This window comes from Uranotaenia lowii, chromosome 3, assembly GCF_029784155.1.
Source record: "Uranotaenia lowii strain MFRU-FL chromosome 3, ASM2978415v1, whole genome shotgun sequence".
Classification (NCBI taxonomy): domain Eukaryota; kingdom Metazoa; phylum Arthropoda; class Insecta; order Diptera; family Culicidae; genus Uranotaenia; species Uranotaenia lowii.
In genome coordinates this window covers 44586963-44604271 of record NC_073693.1, presented here as the reverse complement: position 1 = coordinate 44604271, position 17309 = coordinate 44586963, and the positions used below count along the sequence as shown (strand labels likewise).

Sequence of the window (17309 nt, the reverse complement as noted above, 5' to 3'; positions counted from 1 at the left end):
AAATTTTCAGAAAACTTTCACGGCAGATTCGCACAACCAATTCTACCGACTAAAAACGGAAGTTAATTTTATTCAACAGCATTCCCTGAATCAATTTACTGCGTGCCCTTGACTCCAACCTGCGTCAGCGTGCCTCTTCCCAGCTTCAATGATCCACAGCAACTGTGAACCGATAAACATTGATTGATTCCAACGTCCTAATATGTAAGTATGCTTCCCGCAACAATGACGTACACAGAAAAAAAATCTGAATCCTTAAAAGCACTGAAATTGAAAACCCCTAAAATTACATGACATAGAACGCGATTTCATACTGTAAATTTCCGTCACTTATGATGCTTCTTTTTATTTACATCATATGTGATGTAATTTTAAAGATTGTTTCGTAGTGCGAAATATTACATGCCACAGAAAATAACATGTTACAGAAAATTACAAAAACTGAATCCTTAACAACTCTGAATATTGAAGAATTGAATCTTACATGACACGGAACACGATTTTCTATTGTAAATTTGAAATGATTGAATCCTTGACAGCACTGAAAATGAAAAAAAAACAAACACGAAAGCAAGTCGTAAGTTTTTTGACCTGTCGGATGTTTGTGCTGCCGTGTTGTTTGATTGTGCGTTCATTGTGGAATGGTAAGTTTTTAGAATAAGTGGTTAGATAAAGCCAAATATGCTTCAAACAATTTGTTTTCATTCTAATAGATTCGCAAAGTCCCTTCCGGGAAAGGCTCCGCCAGATGGAAATGGTGACGATCGTAGCCATGGTTGGCAAAAGTGGCAAAAGTGGCAGGCAATTTCAAATGTCGGGCCAGGTATTGTGGAGGTTAAAAAAATTTCTAAGGTTTGAAAACGTTGGGTTTAAAATAAATGTAATCTGGTGTGTACAAAAAGAATGTTTTTTTTTTATTGAGAGATCTTCTTTGAATCATATTACTAGAAAGTAAACAAAAAAAATCCAATTGGAACGTTCTTTTAATTCAGTGGTGTAAACATTACATCACTTTTAAATTACACGTCTGCAAATTTTACAGGCGTGTAATATCCAACTTGCACTGAAAATTCCGTCATATATGATGCTTCTTTTTATTTACATCATATGTGATGTAATTTTACAATTTTTTTTGGTAGTGTGTAGGATTTCGTAGTCGCTCGACTGCATTTTCCCATGTCAATCATGCTGGCAATCTGAATGACTGCCTAGGGAAAGAGGGGATGATTCCGCCATCGTCGTAAGGGGCTCGTTATCAGTTAGTAGTTCCAAGTCAGTGGATTTGGTGGGACGCTCATTCACTCTCAAAACATAACGCCAGCTAGGAGAGAGAGAATGTGTTCTTCGGGTTTGGAAAACTCCCGAAGGCAGGAACTCGAAAAGGGGGGAGGGTCCTCCCTCGAAAGGATTCTTGGCTTTGGGCATTCAGGAAAACTCGTTCCCGAGCCCAGTTCAGTTCTTCGTGAGATCCCGCCGTGAGTAGAAGTTCAGCAACAAAACCGGGCAAAGCCTTGGCCGTTTGCCTTCGGTTCGGAGACAGCAAAAAAAAAACACTAAGAAGTGGGAAAGCTAGTACATGTGCATTGTATAGGCAACGAAAAGGAAGAAGAAGCAGCAGGAAAAAAACGGTGGAAAATTGCTTCTCATTGGAAAATTGTCCTTGCTCTGGATGTGTGTGGGGTGTAGTGATTAATCGGGGGTGAACGATTCTGGGGGGATTGAGAATCGATTTCAATTAGTGATTCGTAGTGATTGTTCTGCTGGGGGGATTAAAGTTGAGGAAAAAAGGATCGACCGTTGCTTGATTCCGCAACATTTGTGAAACGACGACGTCTGCCAGAGCCCTCATTCGGTAACATGGCTGATGGTCTGTAAATGGGAAAGCAAAATTTGCCTCCAATGAAGCAAAACCAGCAGGAAAACTATCGAATTTAACAGTCCGCCCAACTGGAATGTAAAAGCACTACGAAAGGAAAGCAATTTAAACGGTTTCGATTTGACGGAAGTGTTGTTCGGGGTGAAAAATTGAAGGTTTTTCCACCCGATTTTATTGTAACCAAATTACAATCAAATCCTTTACGGAAAAGCAAGCAAATTGTGGGTGTGTGAGTGGAAAATTCCAAGGATTCAAGGATACCACTCTGAAATTGTTAAAGCAAAAAAAAACAAGTTGAAGGATATCAGCAGCAGCAGCAGCAGCAAACAAGAACGTGAGGCACTCTTTCTCACTCGGTCTGTGTGTATTCGCCGTCTTTTTCTCTCGGCCTCTCTCGTTCTCACTTTCACTCAGTGTTGTGTTGTGTGTGAAGGAATTTCTGCTGCGGAGTCGCGGAGTCATCAGCCCTTTGGCCAGTCAACGGAGTCCAGTTCCAGAATCTGCTGCCAAGCTACAGTGTGTGAGTTTTTGCCAAGCTAAGCTAAGCCAAGCTGATTTTCGGTGCGGGGGTGTGTGTTGTGTTGTGTTGTGGTTAATGAACGTGAATGGATTTCCCTACTTTCACATTGCTAGTTTATCGGAATCGGGATAGAGAGGCTGGCTCGGTTATTTTTGTAGCTACCCATTGAGCCTAACAAAGTGAACGGACACGGATGAATGGATAGCATCAGTACCGAACACCATGTGAACCACCCACACGGATGTGTGTGGCTGGGCGAAACTGGTTAATCGAACAAATATCCGGAAATATGGCTCAAGAGGATCAAATCCTCAATATAGAGAACATTCAAAGTTCACTCAAGTTTTAAGTTCTGAATTTAGAATTTAAAAAAACAAATATTTTCTCATTACATTTTCTCGGGTCATCACCTATCAAATGACTTAAAAATTAATAAACTACCTTCTTAATGATAATGATGCCAAGTCAAAAAGCAGAACGAATGGAAGAGCTAAAATCTGTGCGTTTTATTACTAACTTTTTGAGTGAAACGAGCCATGGCACAACGGTTGTGTTTTCTAGAGGGTGGCAAATAAAATGGGATGAATCATAAAACGAAAACTGCACTGTTTTGGCTCAAATTAGCATGATTGTGCCGATAAGCTGACAGCCAACAAACAGTAGCGAAAATTGAAGATGAAAGATGCAGTCACCTAAGATGCAGATTAGACGAAGTATAAGTGATAAAAACTTACCAATAACATAAGAATTTAAATAAAAACAAATTATTAAAGTATTTGGATTGAAACTCTTGAAACAAAATTTATTTTTATTTCTTTCATTCAAAATAAATTAAATTATCTAATAGGCATTATTTTTATTTATTTACATAGTATTCCGTCTCACGACATAACTTGACGAACATAATTCCTAAAATTCACTCGGTCCATGGCAACCGTTCTCCAATTTCTCGGGCACCCCACGTTCGCCAGATCACGCTCCACTTGGTCTAACCACCTCACTCGTTGCGCCCCCGCTCGTCTTGTTCCTACCGGATTCGTAGCGAACACCTGTTTTGCAGGACAGTCGTCCGGCATTCTCGCAACATGTCCAGCCCAGCGTATCCGGCCAGCTTTCACCACCTTCTGGATACTGGGTTCGCCGTAGAGTCGCGCGAGCTCGTGGTTCATCCTTCGCCTCCACACTCCGTTCTCCTGTACGCCGCCAAAGATGGTTCTTAACACTCGTCGCTCGAATACTCCGAGTGTACGCAGGTCCTCCTCGAGCAATATCCATGTCTCGTGCCCGTAGAGAACAACCGGTCTAATGAGCGTCATATATAGCTTACACTTCGTGCGAGGGCTAGGTCTTCTCGACCGCAGTTGCTTGTGGAGTCCATAGTAGGCACGACTTCCGCTGATAATTCGCCTCCGGATCTCACGGCTGGTGTCATTGTCTGCGGTCACCAGTGAGCTGAGATAGACAAAGTCTTTGACTATCTCCAGCTCGTCGCCATCGATCGTGACCTTGTTATTACTGGACAAGCGGGTTCGGTCGGTCTCGGATCCGCAGGCCAGCATGTACTTCGTCTTGGACGTATTAATCATCAACCCAATCCTTCCTGCTTCGCGTTTCAGTTTGCGGTAGATCTCCTCCACCGCCGCAGATGATCTGCCGACTATATCAATGTCATCGGCAAAGCAGATAAGTTGACTGGATCTGTTGAAAATCGTGCCCCGCATTTCGCCCACCGCTCGTCGAATAACACCTTCTAGCGCCACGTTGAACATCATGCAGGATAGACCATCACCTTGTCGAAGCCCCCTGCGCGATTCGAATGAACTCGACAATTCACCCGAAATCCGTACACAGCACTGCGTTCCATCCATCGTCGCCTTGATCAGTCTGATTAGCTTCCCGGAAAAGCCGTTTTCGTCCATGATTTTCCATAGCTCGTTACGGTCGATCGTGTCGTATGCGGCTTTGAAGTCGATGAATAGATGATGCGTAGGGACTTGGTGTTCACGGCATTTTTGGAGGATTTGCCGTAATGTGAATATCTGGTCCGTCGTAGACCGTCCCTCCATGAAGCCGGCCTGATGACTTCCCACGAATCTGTTTGCTTAAGGCGTGAGGCGGCGGAGTAGGATTCGGGACAACACTTTGTAGGCGGCATTGAGGACAGTGATCGCTCGGTAGTTCTCACAGTCCAATTTGTCGCCCTTCTTGTAGATGGGGCATATTACCCCTTCCTTCCACTCCTCCGGTAGCTGTTCTATGTCCCAGATCCGGATTATCAACCGGTGTAGGCAATCGGCCAACCTGTCCGGGCCCATTTTGATGAGTTCAGCTGCGATGCCATCCTTCCCAGCCGACTTGTTTCTATTCAGCTGGCGAATGGCTTCCTTAACTTCACTCGTCGTTGGGAGTGGCTCCTCTTCGTCGTTGGCTACGCCGGCGATGTACCTTCCCCTACCGTCTTGATCTTCTGCATGTGCGCCGTTCAGGTGTTCATCGAAGTGCTGCTTCCACCTTTTGATCACCTCACGATTGTCCGTCAGGATACCCCCGTCCTTATCCCGGCACATTTCGGCTTGCGGCACGAAGCCTTTGCGGGATGCGTTGAGTTTCTGATAGAACTTTCGTGTTTCTTGGGAACGATGCAGCTGCTCCAGCTCCTCGAGCTCCTCCTCCTCCAGGCGGCGCTTTTTCTCCTGGAAAAGTCGAATCTAATAGGCATCTGTTTTGTATAAATTCTCTAAAGTTAAAGGTGTACTACATACGTTCATTATTTTTTTCTGGTAAAGAATTAACATTTCAAACTGTTTTTTCTTTCTAAATTCTTCGTTAATTTCTGAAATAATCTGAAAAGAATTTTAGATTTTGGATTTAATTTCTTTTGAAAATCTGGTTTAATATTTTATCTTTTCTATTTCTGCACTGACTTTTATGTCCGAAGGTTTAATTTCTTTATTTTTATTCGAATATTAATTCGTATTCGTATTCTGGTGTTTCGAAAATTTTGATTTCATATTTGTTAACTAGACCGCTTAAAGTTTATTTTCAAAAAAATATTCTAATTCAGAAACATTATTGGTTGATCATAAGTTTTAATCGCCGATAAATTTATTAAATTAAGGTAGTAGAATTTCTAAAGGAATGAAGAATTGGCGGACAAGCAAGCATCAGATGAGCTTCGTAGGGTAAAGTTTGGATAAGTGTTGAAACTGTAAGTCTAGGGCATTGTTTTATTGGAAAGCATGAAAGTGTGGTGGTACACCTTTGCCGTACAACAGACTACTCTGTATAGGAAGCGTGATCGACTTTTGATCAACACATTCCTCCCCCCCATGTAGGGCTCCTTCGCACGGGCTTGAGTGGAATAGATATGTTTAAATGGAATCCATTTTTTGTAATTTCTTTACTTGAAACGGCTCATACCTTGAGGCTTTAAGAAGCCAAACTCTTTTTGTATGTTTACAATTTTTCGCTTAGGTCTAGATCAGTGGTCGGCAACCGTTTTGAGTCGGAAGAGCCGAAAACATCAAATTTTAAAAACTTCAGGGTTTGAAAGAGCCACATTTAAGATTTATTGTTTTTGTTTATAATATAAAAAAAACACAAATCATATAAATGATCAGGAAACATGAGTTTCACAAATTTGTTTTTTTTTCTTTTTTGATAGGAGTTCAACCCGTTAGGGTCATTTTTCCTCGAATGAGTTTCACAAAAATTATGTTTAAACCATTAGTGCTTTTTTTTCTAAATTCTGGACATTTCTTTTAAATGTTTTTCTAATAACCAATAAGAACATGGATTCTCCTCTAGATCGCAAACTCTTCTAACATGGTTCGATTTTATATCAATTTTAATGCGTTGGAAAATATCGGGTCAAGGAAATTTAAATTCCATATCAAGCTTTTATAAATACTTTGGAAGATGTTAGAGTAAATGATTTGAACATATTAACACAAGAAGAATATTTATAACTTCTTCGGCAAAGAAAAGCTTTAAAAAATACACAGTAAAGGAAAAAAATTACTTAAAATTATCAAGGTTATCATGACATTTTCCCAGTTTTAACTAATCCTTTCACAAATCCAGTAGTATAAGGCTAAATTCAACTGAAGTTTTGTGGCTGAAATATTTTGATCTCAACTCGCTACAGGTATCAGGTATCAGAATGGGGGTAGGCTTAATAGCGGAACGTTATCCAAACATACGGAAAAATTGTGCCTAGCCTTTTTTTATCTAAGACTAGCTGATTTTACCCGGCTATGCTCGGGTTCACATAAAACATAAATCAAAATGAGTCGTTTGACTTTTAGAATTTTTATATTAAACTATATCATTATAAGCAATTTTGCGCATCTTTGGCCATTGTTCAGTTTTTTATTGAGATTATTCACTGTGTTAATCGTTTTCATATTAAAGAAAAACTTTAAGGTATGAGCTTTAAATTAAAAGACATACAAAATAATTTCCCTATGAAAACTTATTCATCACAATAAACTTTTTTTTTCATCCATCATTTTTTAGGAAGCTTGAAAAGATTTGGACTTTTATTTGTTATCTTCAAATGATCAAATTGTTTTGTTATCTTTCCCATCCTGTATCAAATAAAAATCTCTTTTGGATATCATTCCACTTTTCAAGACGGATGATCTCCCTGTACAATAGTATATTAGACCTTTATCTACTTTGAAATTTCTAAACAAACATCCGAATCTGGTTAAACCATGATGAAGACTCACATTGCATGTTTTTAACTATTTGTGTACTTTTTTCGCTTTTTAATTTCACACTGTTTTATGAGTACTTGGTCTTAAATGTAAAAATTCCACATTTAGTTTTTTGAAGTTTTTGAAAAAAACCACCTCTGAACCGAAGTAACCATTCTAATTTTATATGTGAGTTACATTTCAATGTTCCTATTCTTGGACATTCATCCCATTAATGCTTGTGAAGTGTGATCAATTGTAAAATTCATTTGTTTAAATTCGCAGTTCTAAACGGTTCTACTTTAAGTTTTATATGGATGGTAGAATTGAACAAATTGACTCAAAAGTAATAAATTGGCCAAAGAAATAGAACTGCATAAAACTGGAAACCTCAGATTTAATTAGTAAAAGTTTCATGTGGATTTGTTTCCAACGGAACCAAAAGTTTTTCCAGAAAATACACGATCAATTTTCTCATCCCCCGTTAAAATTCCCCGACGGCTATTAAAGCGTTTAAATTGAGGCCTTCAACTTATAACTCTGAATCTTTTTACTTTTTTCTTTCTCTATGAGAGATTCTAAAAATTCGACATTAGTTGGTTCATAAAAGCTGGAATTTATGAAAATCTGTTCATTCAGCTGAAGAAGTCAATTCACTGTTCACTGTTCAGTTCACTGTATATTTATGTAGACTCTCAACTCAAAGCATTCCAGCGGCGGTAGGGAGCACTTTGAAAATCACTACAATTCAATTCAGTATACAGACCCCGTTCGATTTTGGCAACATTCGATTTTGGCAACATCCGAGCAAAAACCGTTCGATTTTGGCAACATCCAAAAAAGATGTTTTTTTTGTAATTTTTTTATTTTTTATTTTCATTTCAAATTAATCAAAATAAATGTAGAACGTAATATTTGCATGAAATTTTTCAATTTGGCTTATTTATAATAGTTTTAAACTGTAAAAACACGAATTTTTACATGTTTTACTGCTTAAAACTAATATAATTGAGCCAAATTGAAAAATTTTATGCTAATATAAGGTTATACATCAATTTTGAATAATTTTAAATAAAAATTTGAAATAAAAAAGTGACAAAAAAAAACCGTTCGATTTTGGCAACATTCGATTTTGGCAACATAAAATTTTCGGGTGTGTTGCCAAAAACGAACGGGGTCTGTATTTCTAACAGGCTAGTTGTATTTTTCAATCAAAAATGTAGGCTCATTATTGCATTCAAATATCTCCTACCAGTACCACGTGCTTAGAACAGCAGAAGAAGGAATAAAAATACCCACCGAAATTCCCCCTTTCAAATTTTCAGTGATCAGCAAGCTTTGATTTGCTTTCCAGTATACGTGAACTTTGAATGGTCGTTGCTAATGCTCAGCCCATAATGATGGTGAAAAAAAAACCCGCCAAAGGAAACGAAAATCGGCTGCCAAAATGGGTGCCATGACTTTTGGTTCGTGGGAATAAAATAGAACGTTGTATGGGAGAGTCCCTTTTCTTAGGTGGGAGGGGCTCAGAACTATTACTAAAACCTTACCCTGGTTCAACTACATCTCTGTACCAAATTTCAGGCTGATCGGTTCAGCGGTGTGGATTTGTATAAGGTGCATACAAACAAACAAACATATATAGTCCAACTCATCTTTATATATTAGATTTCATCTTTTACCTGAGAAACCTGAAAAACCTATAAAAGGAAGAAATAAATTCAATCTATTTGAGATGTCATAAATTCTATCCACAAGGGATTATTAGCATTAAAGCTCTTTTCTAATTCGGTAAGGAATGATAGCATGTCTTTTAAGTTTAAGTTCTTGAACTCAGATTCGCTTATAGCGTAAGATCCCAAAGTACGAAAACGTAGTCTGGCAAATGAGGGACAGTTACATATAAGATGGAAGGGATCTTCCACATCTGATTCACAACTACCACATACTGGAGATTCAGCACGCTGAATATTGTGCATGTGATAGTTGAGTTTACAATGATCGGAGAGTGCTCTGGTCAGGATGCTGCAATGAGATTTACTTAAAGTTAACAAGCAACTCGATATGATTGGAGATGGTTTTTCTAAAAATAATTTAGTTTGGCGACATTTGTCCAACTCTTCCCAGTATCGTTTATGGTGGTTAGAGGACCAAGTTTGAATTTCGTTTCTGAATCAACATTGGGACAGCCGGCTCTGGTCCGTAAAATTCCTTTTCCGATCCAGCTCTGGCGAGTTCGTCGGCGCACTCGTTTCCCAAAATTCCCTTATGTTCGGGTAACCATAGAAGGTTTAATCCATTGCCTTCAGCAAGTTCTTCGGTTGCTTTCCGACATGCGATTACCAGTTTTGATCTAGAACTGGAAGCACTGAGTGATTTGGTAACTGCTTGGCTATCTGAACAGAAATAAATTATTCTGTGCATAATTTTCTTTTGAAGTGCAATTTGAACTCCATACATAATAGCATATAGCTCAGCCTTAAAGACTATACAATATTTACCTAGAGGTTGAGCATGTTCTATGTTCAACTCGTGACAGTAAATTACTGCACCTGCACCTGCACCATCCAGCAAAGAAAAGCTTTAAAAATTACATAGTAAAGGGGAAAAAATACTTAATATTATCAAGGTTGTCATGATAATTCCCCAGTTTTAACTTATCCTTTCACAAATCTAGTAGTATGAGGCTAAATTCAACTGAAGTTTTGTGGCTGAAATATTTTGATCTCAACTCGCTACATATGTCATAACATATTTAGAACTTTAAAAATTCATGATGTAAAGCGAACGAGTCTTCAGATTTTTCTGAATCTGGGAAATTTCAAAAATCTCAAATTATTTCACATGTTATTCTTCTGTATTGTACGTCCAATTGAATAAAGAATGAAATTCAATACTTTGTAGCGAGACACGAACGCTACAAACGTGGTAAAGTGTCTATAATTAGAGAAAAAGCAAAAAATACATTGTAGATTATTTATCAATACTTTCTAAAGCTTAGTTTACTGGAAAAAATCTGTGCTTTGACCGGTATAAATCTGATTTCGTAGACTGATAAATTCGTGACAAATAATAAAGAAACCGCCAATTTTAACTGGCAAGATCAGTTCAAGGATACCTACAAAACAAAAATAATAAAAAAAATATCAACGGTGATAAACCCTCAATCAAAAATGGAAAAAATATAAAACTTTGTTCTAAATTTGAAAGCATTTGGCAAATCTTGGCTACAGGCATTATATAGATTACTAGCTGATCCCGTACGAACTTCGTTTCGCTTTAAATCATTGGTACGTCAAAATGAGTTTAGAAAATGAATTCGAAACATTCTTTCAACAATTTTGGGGAAAAAATTCAACAGTGTTTAAAGTCGCTATTATTACTATTACTTGAAATTCAAATTAAACGGTTGATTGGATTTTTATTAAAATTTATGTGAGAGGCAGAAACATATCCTATTTGTTTATGTGCACGACTCTTTTCTCTTTTGCTTGACCTTCACACTTAAATTGGTATCAATTAACTGCCTCCAACAAAATTATTGCACAAAACACTGAACTTTCAATGAAACCTTCTTTTTCTGTCCCGTGGCCCGAAATTCGATAATTAAAACCAACTTTACGTTCCTCACAACACCCTTATGCCATTTTATTTTTTTCAAATTATATGTAAAATAACGTCAGGAACTTGAAAACAGTGAACAGTGAATATAGACGCCCCTTTCGCCGACCCTTGACACGGAACATGCTACCTGGAGTCAATTGCTCATAGTTTATAACCCTCATCTGAACATTTTCATCTCAATCCGATGCATGATCACGACAATATCGCGAAAACAGTGAGCAACTAACATGGACGGCCTTTTTTTACCACGATTCAAAACTTGACACCTGAAATCAATTATCTTTTCTGTTAAACTCCCATGTGCCAATTTTCATTACAATTCTATGCTCAATCAAGAGAATATCGTAAAAACAGTGAACAGATAATAACCCCTTTTGCCGACCCCTGAGTCAAGATTTGAAACCTGAAAGCAAAAGAGCGTCCCTCAAAACTCCTATGCGGATATTTTCATCTCAATCCAATGTAGATTAACGTCAAAATCGAAAAAACATTAGGGGAGAATGAGGATACTTGATCCCTGGGGATACTTGATTCCTTAGCTATATCTCGAAACTGGAATGTCTTACAAAGATCAAATGTTCTAGAAAATGTGCCAAAATGAGCAAAATAACAATGCTTGTAGTTTAAAAAATTGTAAAAGAATAATTGTTTGAGTAATTGAACTTTGTTTGAAAAATTTCACAAAATGTAACTTGAAGATCTTTTTTCATCACATTAAAATGTTCCTTACATGGGAAAATTATGAAAAAAATATTTATTCCAATGTATCAATCGTTCGAGCGTAAAATGAACTGCATAATGCCATATTTTCAAAGCAATGGAAAACTCTCAACTTTTTTCAGAAAAAGTTTTCTAAAATGTTGATTATGGGTATAGTTGATCCCCTAGAGTTGGGTATAATTGATCCCCCTTCCAAACTGCATATTCATCTTCTGAATTGATCGTTATGATCGCTGATCACGAAATTACTAATATTTATCCAAAAACTAATATTTATCAAACAATTGTCTGAAGAAAATACCAAGAATAATTAATTTTCTCTTAATTACAAAAAATAGCGCCTTTATGTATGCAATGTTATTAGCGTTGAGACAAAGTTATAGAATTTTCTTCTTAAATCTGCTATAAATTGTGAAATGAGAACAAACTTGACCAAAATAGTAAATTAACATTCTATCTTGGGGTTTTGTTTGATTTTTATACAAGGATTAGGTCTTCCTGAATAAAAGATCTAGTCTCCTTCAATAGGGGATCAAGTCTCCCCTAACTTCAGAAAAATCGCAATTTTTTTTCTCCCACGGAAATGCTTCTAGTTCATTAACGGGTTTCAATATCGTTCTAATTTTTGGAGCATAGAAACTTGAAGTTACAAGCTGTCAGAAAATGTCAAAGACGGCGAGTTGCTAAATTTTTCTAAAAAGATATGGTGAAAATAAGAAAAGGGGATCAAGTATCCCCACTCTCCCCTAAAGTTGGGTATGCCGACTTCTGATCAGCGATTCGAAACTTGAAATCGATTGCTCGTCCTTCAAAACACTCATGTGCTAATTTTCATTACAATACGATCTATAAAAACGCCAATATCGCAAAACCATTAATCAGTGGATATGGACGACCCCTTTGGCCGACCCCTGACCCTAAATTTGATAACTGTAATCGATTGCTCGTCTCTCAAAACACTCATGTGCAAATTTTCATCACAATCCGACGGAAAATAACGTCAATAACGTGAAAACAATATTTGTCTTATGGACGACCCCCTTCAGAAGGGGTCGTTCAAAAATCTAAAAACATTTTTCATCATTCCTGGTCCTAATGAGCATCCATGCCAAATTTCAGATCTCTAGCTCTTAAGGCGGCTGAGTCTATAGAGGACAAACAACCAAACAAACAAACAAACAAACAAACAAACATACAGACATACAACATACAAACATTGTCTTTTATATAGGGGAGGAGCGGGCTATATGCGCCTATTAAGCAGAACACTGATTTAATCAAATATCACATCGAATAAGTGTACAAAAACTATATGCACGTGTGCAGGCATCTGTTTTCTATACATTGTAGTAATTTTTATGTTAAAATTTTCTTCTGTTTCCAAGAAAATGATTTTATTATAAGTGTTGTCTAAAATGCCGAACCTCAAACCGTGCGGGCTAAATGCGCCTATTTATGTTTTGAACAAAATTTCTGTTTTTTGGGCAATATTACCGTATAATTACATTGAAACTGCTAGAAAGTAATAATTTCCGTACGACAAAGCTGAAGTTTCATTAAAATCTATGTATATTATAATTTTATGGAATAAAACAAAAGTTAGGGTTGCCATACTATGGGTGCAGTTCATCCATGAGGAAAACTTTATCAAATCTGTTTTTCAGATCGTCAATTCTCTCTTAAGATGTTATTCAGAGCTTAGATTTGAAGTTTCAATGATAAAAATTATTTATTTATTCTATTTAACCTGTTATTTTAGGATGGAGGCATTTTACAAACATGAAGGGGGCATACAAAAACACTCTATTATTCCACTACAAAATCATTATTTAACCTCCACAAAGGCTGAAATATGTTTAATTTCTTAAGTTCATTTGAGTAAGAAACAAAAACCATCCTAGTTTTTGTTTTAAGCTTTTTTACGTATAATTTTTAAAGGTCGAAATATTACATTAAAATGTTTCAAAACCTTGTACGATTTTTTAAATTTTTTTGAGTTTGTAAATTCATAAAATTCTTTCTTGCCTTATGTTCTAAGCGTATCACCCTCAAAATGCATTGGTCAGATAAGCTGTCTAGTCAGCCATTTCATCAAACAGCCGTAGGGTCATTTAACCCGATAGGCCCATTTAGGAAACCTTTCCCCTATATAGATTAGAATTGAAATTTTCATTTATTCTCAACGCTGATTAAGTTCGAATAGATGATAAACTTTTATTTGTAATTCTCAATCCATAGTTTTGGAATTTTTAATTTGAATTTCATGTATCTATTTACATTTTTATTCTTTATGCCATGAGAAGCTTTTTAGTTTTTTTGTACGTATCCAAGCTGGGCAAATCCGGGTATTGGGTTTCTAAATTTTAAACTCATAACCGGGCAATAAGCGGGCAAATTCAGTCAAAATATGGATATTTGCCATAAAAATGTTAAAGAAAAGCTGAAAAATAAACACATGAAAAATAATTTTTACCAAGGCGCAACTTATCTCAAAATTAAAAAAAAAAATGATTTTGTTTAAACAAGTTCAAGATTTGGAATTTCGCAAAAATGAATAATAATCCGGGAGATAACTAGGCTTATCCCTCGATATCCAGGAAACCGGGCGCGATTGGGCATTTCTCAATTTCTTTTGAAAATCAGGGCAAGCCCGGTTAAAACAGGGCAAGCCCGGTTAAAACAGGGCAATCTTTAAACTTAATGAGAGTAACGTTGTTTAATAATAAAACAGAAACTATCTAAGAACTACTTTTTCGTAAAAAAATACTTTGATTATCCTGTTAGCAACAGCTAAACTTATGTGATCGATTGATAAAAACATATTTAAACAATCGTTTTGGAAATAAATAAGTTTATTTTAGTTTTTGTTGTCTAAATAACAGTTATTGTTTGAATATCATATGAATGATTTATTAATTCTTGATCTCTATGCTGATGCTTGAAACAGTGAAAAGCAAAAAAATTGTAAAATTAGACTTCAACAGAATCCAATTTTGCCATTTGGTCATTTCCGCTTGTTCCTAGAACGGATGCAATCTTAAAAGCTATACTTCTGGACCTATACAAATCCGTGTTCTAGGTAACAAGATTCAATTATCGGTAAAACAATTTTTTTTTTCAATTTTATTTAAAGAATATTCAATATTTGCGGAGTGAGCCAAAGAGCCACGGCTTTACATCCAAAGAGCCGCATGCGGCTCGCGAGCCGCAGGTTGCCGACCTAGATCATCACTTTTTGAAGAGAACAGGAAATAGATAGAAATATGAAAATTAAAAGAATTAGATGAAGATCAATAGCTTTTAAGAAAAAGTATTTTTCGAACATGTAATCAATGTCTATCGCAGCTAGGTGGCAATCAAGGCCGAATTAAAAGGGGGGCAATGAGGGTAATAGCTCTGGGCCCCCGCGCTCAGGGGGGGGGGCGAGGAAATGAAATGTATGACATTACTTAAATCATACCGGTTTAAGTTCTAGAAAACTCAGTAGATATAAATTAAAACATCAAACATAACAAGTAATGGAGCCCCTTGAAATAATGTCTCGAATAGTTTCACACTTGTTTAAGTTATAAGGAGCTTCTACAGTAAGCATTGCATTTTTTTCCGTATTTATGCAAGCTGTGCAATTCAGGATGAATTTTTTTCAAACCTGAAAAAATGTAGGCAATCGATTTCGAATTTTTTTAACACAAAATCCGAATAAATCTAAGCAGAATCCATGAAAAAAACACTCCTTATTTTTATTTTTATTTCTATTTTGTTTATCTATAGAGGATTTTAACCAACTGGGTCATTCTTCCTCTTAAAATTTATTTATTTTTTTTTTTATCAAAACACGTCAGCTGCGTTCAAACCTTTTCTCAAAATAAAAAAAAAAAACAATTAAGATAAAGCTCGCTCAAAAAGTTGAACCCAATTTGAGTTTTCTTATTTTTTGTTTTGATAGTGAATCCAGAGAAATACTGACTGGTTTTTAAAATATTCTGGCAATCGGCCTGCTCGTAGTTTTTTTTTACTTATTCACTTTACTTTGATGACTCGGGAATGTCCAAAAAATAGCACAAGCTCATTTTTCCGATGTGCAAAGAATTAATGGACTTATTTTTACTAATTTTAGGACGCTGATTCCAAATCTGCAATAAGATTTTATATTCCAGCAGACAAGTTTTCGAGAAAACTTTTTAAAATTTGTAAAAATTCCATGAGGAAATTCTCTTAAAATTAGATATTCAAACATATTCATCAAAAATTTCGTAGCAAATCTCAAGTTTCTCATTTTTGTATTTGAATTTCATGTTATTTGTTTTTCTTATCTTGATTTGAAAATATGATTTTAATAAAATAAGAGACACTAAATTGTTGTTCTTATTAAAATCTTATTTTAGGTTTTAAATAATACTCTTGTACTTTATGTCTGTATCTCCATGGAATTTAAATTCATGTCTTAGGATATAATTTTTTTTTTTTTTGATGTTTTATCAAAGATCCAAAGATCTTTCCAATTGTCATGAGAGAAATATGTATTTTACTTTCGATAAAGGACATTGACAGCTCTTCGACATTTTCGATAAGTTCATTAACACTGCTAGAATGTTTGATCGTGATGTATTAATGATTGTTGTTTGAAAAAGAAGATACATACCAGAAACTACCCTCTACGCAGCCATAATGGAAAGTAAGTAGAAGGCAATATTCTGAACTTATTTCCTGTTCTTTTGTATGTTTAAAATATTATGTATTCTCTGGGATGGTATATGAAAAAACGAAATCAATTCATAGGGGCCCCTCGATAAAATTTGAACCGGTCCCTCGGTGGCTTAATCCGGTCCTGGTGGCAATGAATTTATGGGAAAAATTTCATTTACGAATTTTGAAAACCAATAATATCGATTATGTAGATTGGCCCGAAAAACTGACCTGTGCAAAATTTCAGCTCAATCCGACTTGATTAAGAAAGTTGCAAAAGTTTCGGTTTTTTTACCCACAAAAATCATCAAATGGGGGACCGAGAGAAAATCGGAAAATCCTTTTTTTTTCTATTTATTTGTTAATTTTATGAAGAAATGTCATTTCGGTGAAGTGTTAAAATCTAATCGTAAGAATATCAAATGAAATTAATGAAAATTATAGACGATGATAGGCATGATAGGTGTTGGTGAAATCTGATGTTTTCTCAAAAAAAAAATTGTCGAAATCGACTTTAGAATTTCAAAATTCACGTTACAAGGAACCAAAAGAAATAAGGAAAATCGAAATTAGAACTTTTATGCCAAATGACTTAAAATGCATGAAACGTCGAGATGTGGGGTTATCTCGAAAAAAAAATTTGGTCAAATACCGACTTTTTGGGACTTGGGTTTTTCAGCAAACCGGCCGTTTTTTGGAAAATCGACTTAGTCCCAGAAAGTCGATTTTCGAAATAACTTTTTTTTCGAGATAGCAACAGATCTTGACGTTTCAAGCCTGTCTCAGTTATTTGGCATCAAAATTAAAATTTCGATTTTCCGGATTTTTTTCGGGTCCCTTTGGTGATTTTTGAGGTAAAAACCGAAATATTGAGCACTTTGAGAAACCCCTCAAGTCCGATTAAACTGAAATTTTGAACAGGTCAGTGCCATTGTTAGCCTCAACTATCACTTTAAAGATGTATTATATATTTTAAAACCAATATTGATCACTCCTTTTCACCTCGTTGAGAAGATCAAACTTTATGGAGCAATAAAAATGAAAATTTCAACCCTACCAAATTTCAAACGAATCAGATCAACCTCAATCGAAGGGGGGTATATTTTTCACAAATTTATCGCACCCCAAAACTAATCGCTGCTGATAGCTTTTGTCAATCGATCTGACACGTTATGGCCAATAG

General features: G+C 36.0%; 1 protein-coding gene across 3 annotated transcripts in view; it reads left to right on the top strand.

The window, feature by feature from the left end:
• Positions 1-1473: 1473 nt before the first annotated feature.
• The window catches only part of LOC129756094 (G-protein coupled receptor 52), a 60501-nt gene continuing 44665 nt past the window's right edge, over positions 1474-17309 (top strand). For 2 of the 3 annotated variants that reach the window (XM_055752848.1, XM_055752846.1), the window contains exon 1: positions 1474-2396. The gene's annotated coding sequence lies outside the window, so the exon portion shown is untranslated. Of the gene's footprint in view, positions 2446-17309 lie in introns of all 3 variants that reach the window. The other variant, XM_055752847.1, reaches the window with a different exon arrangement.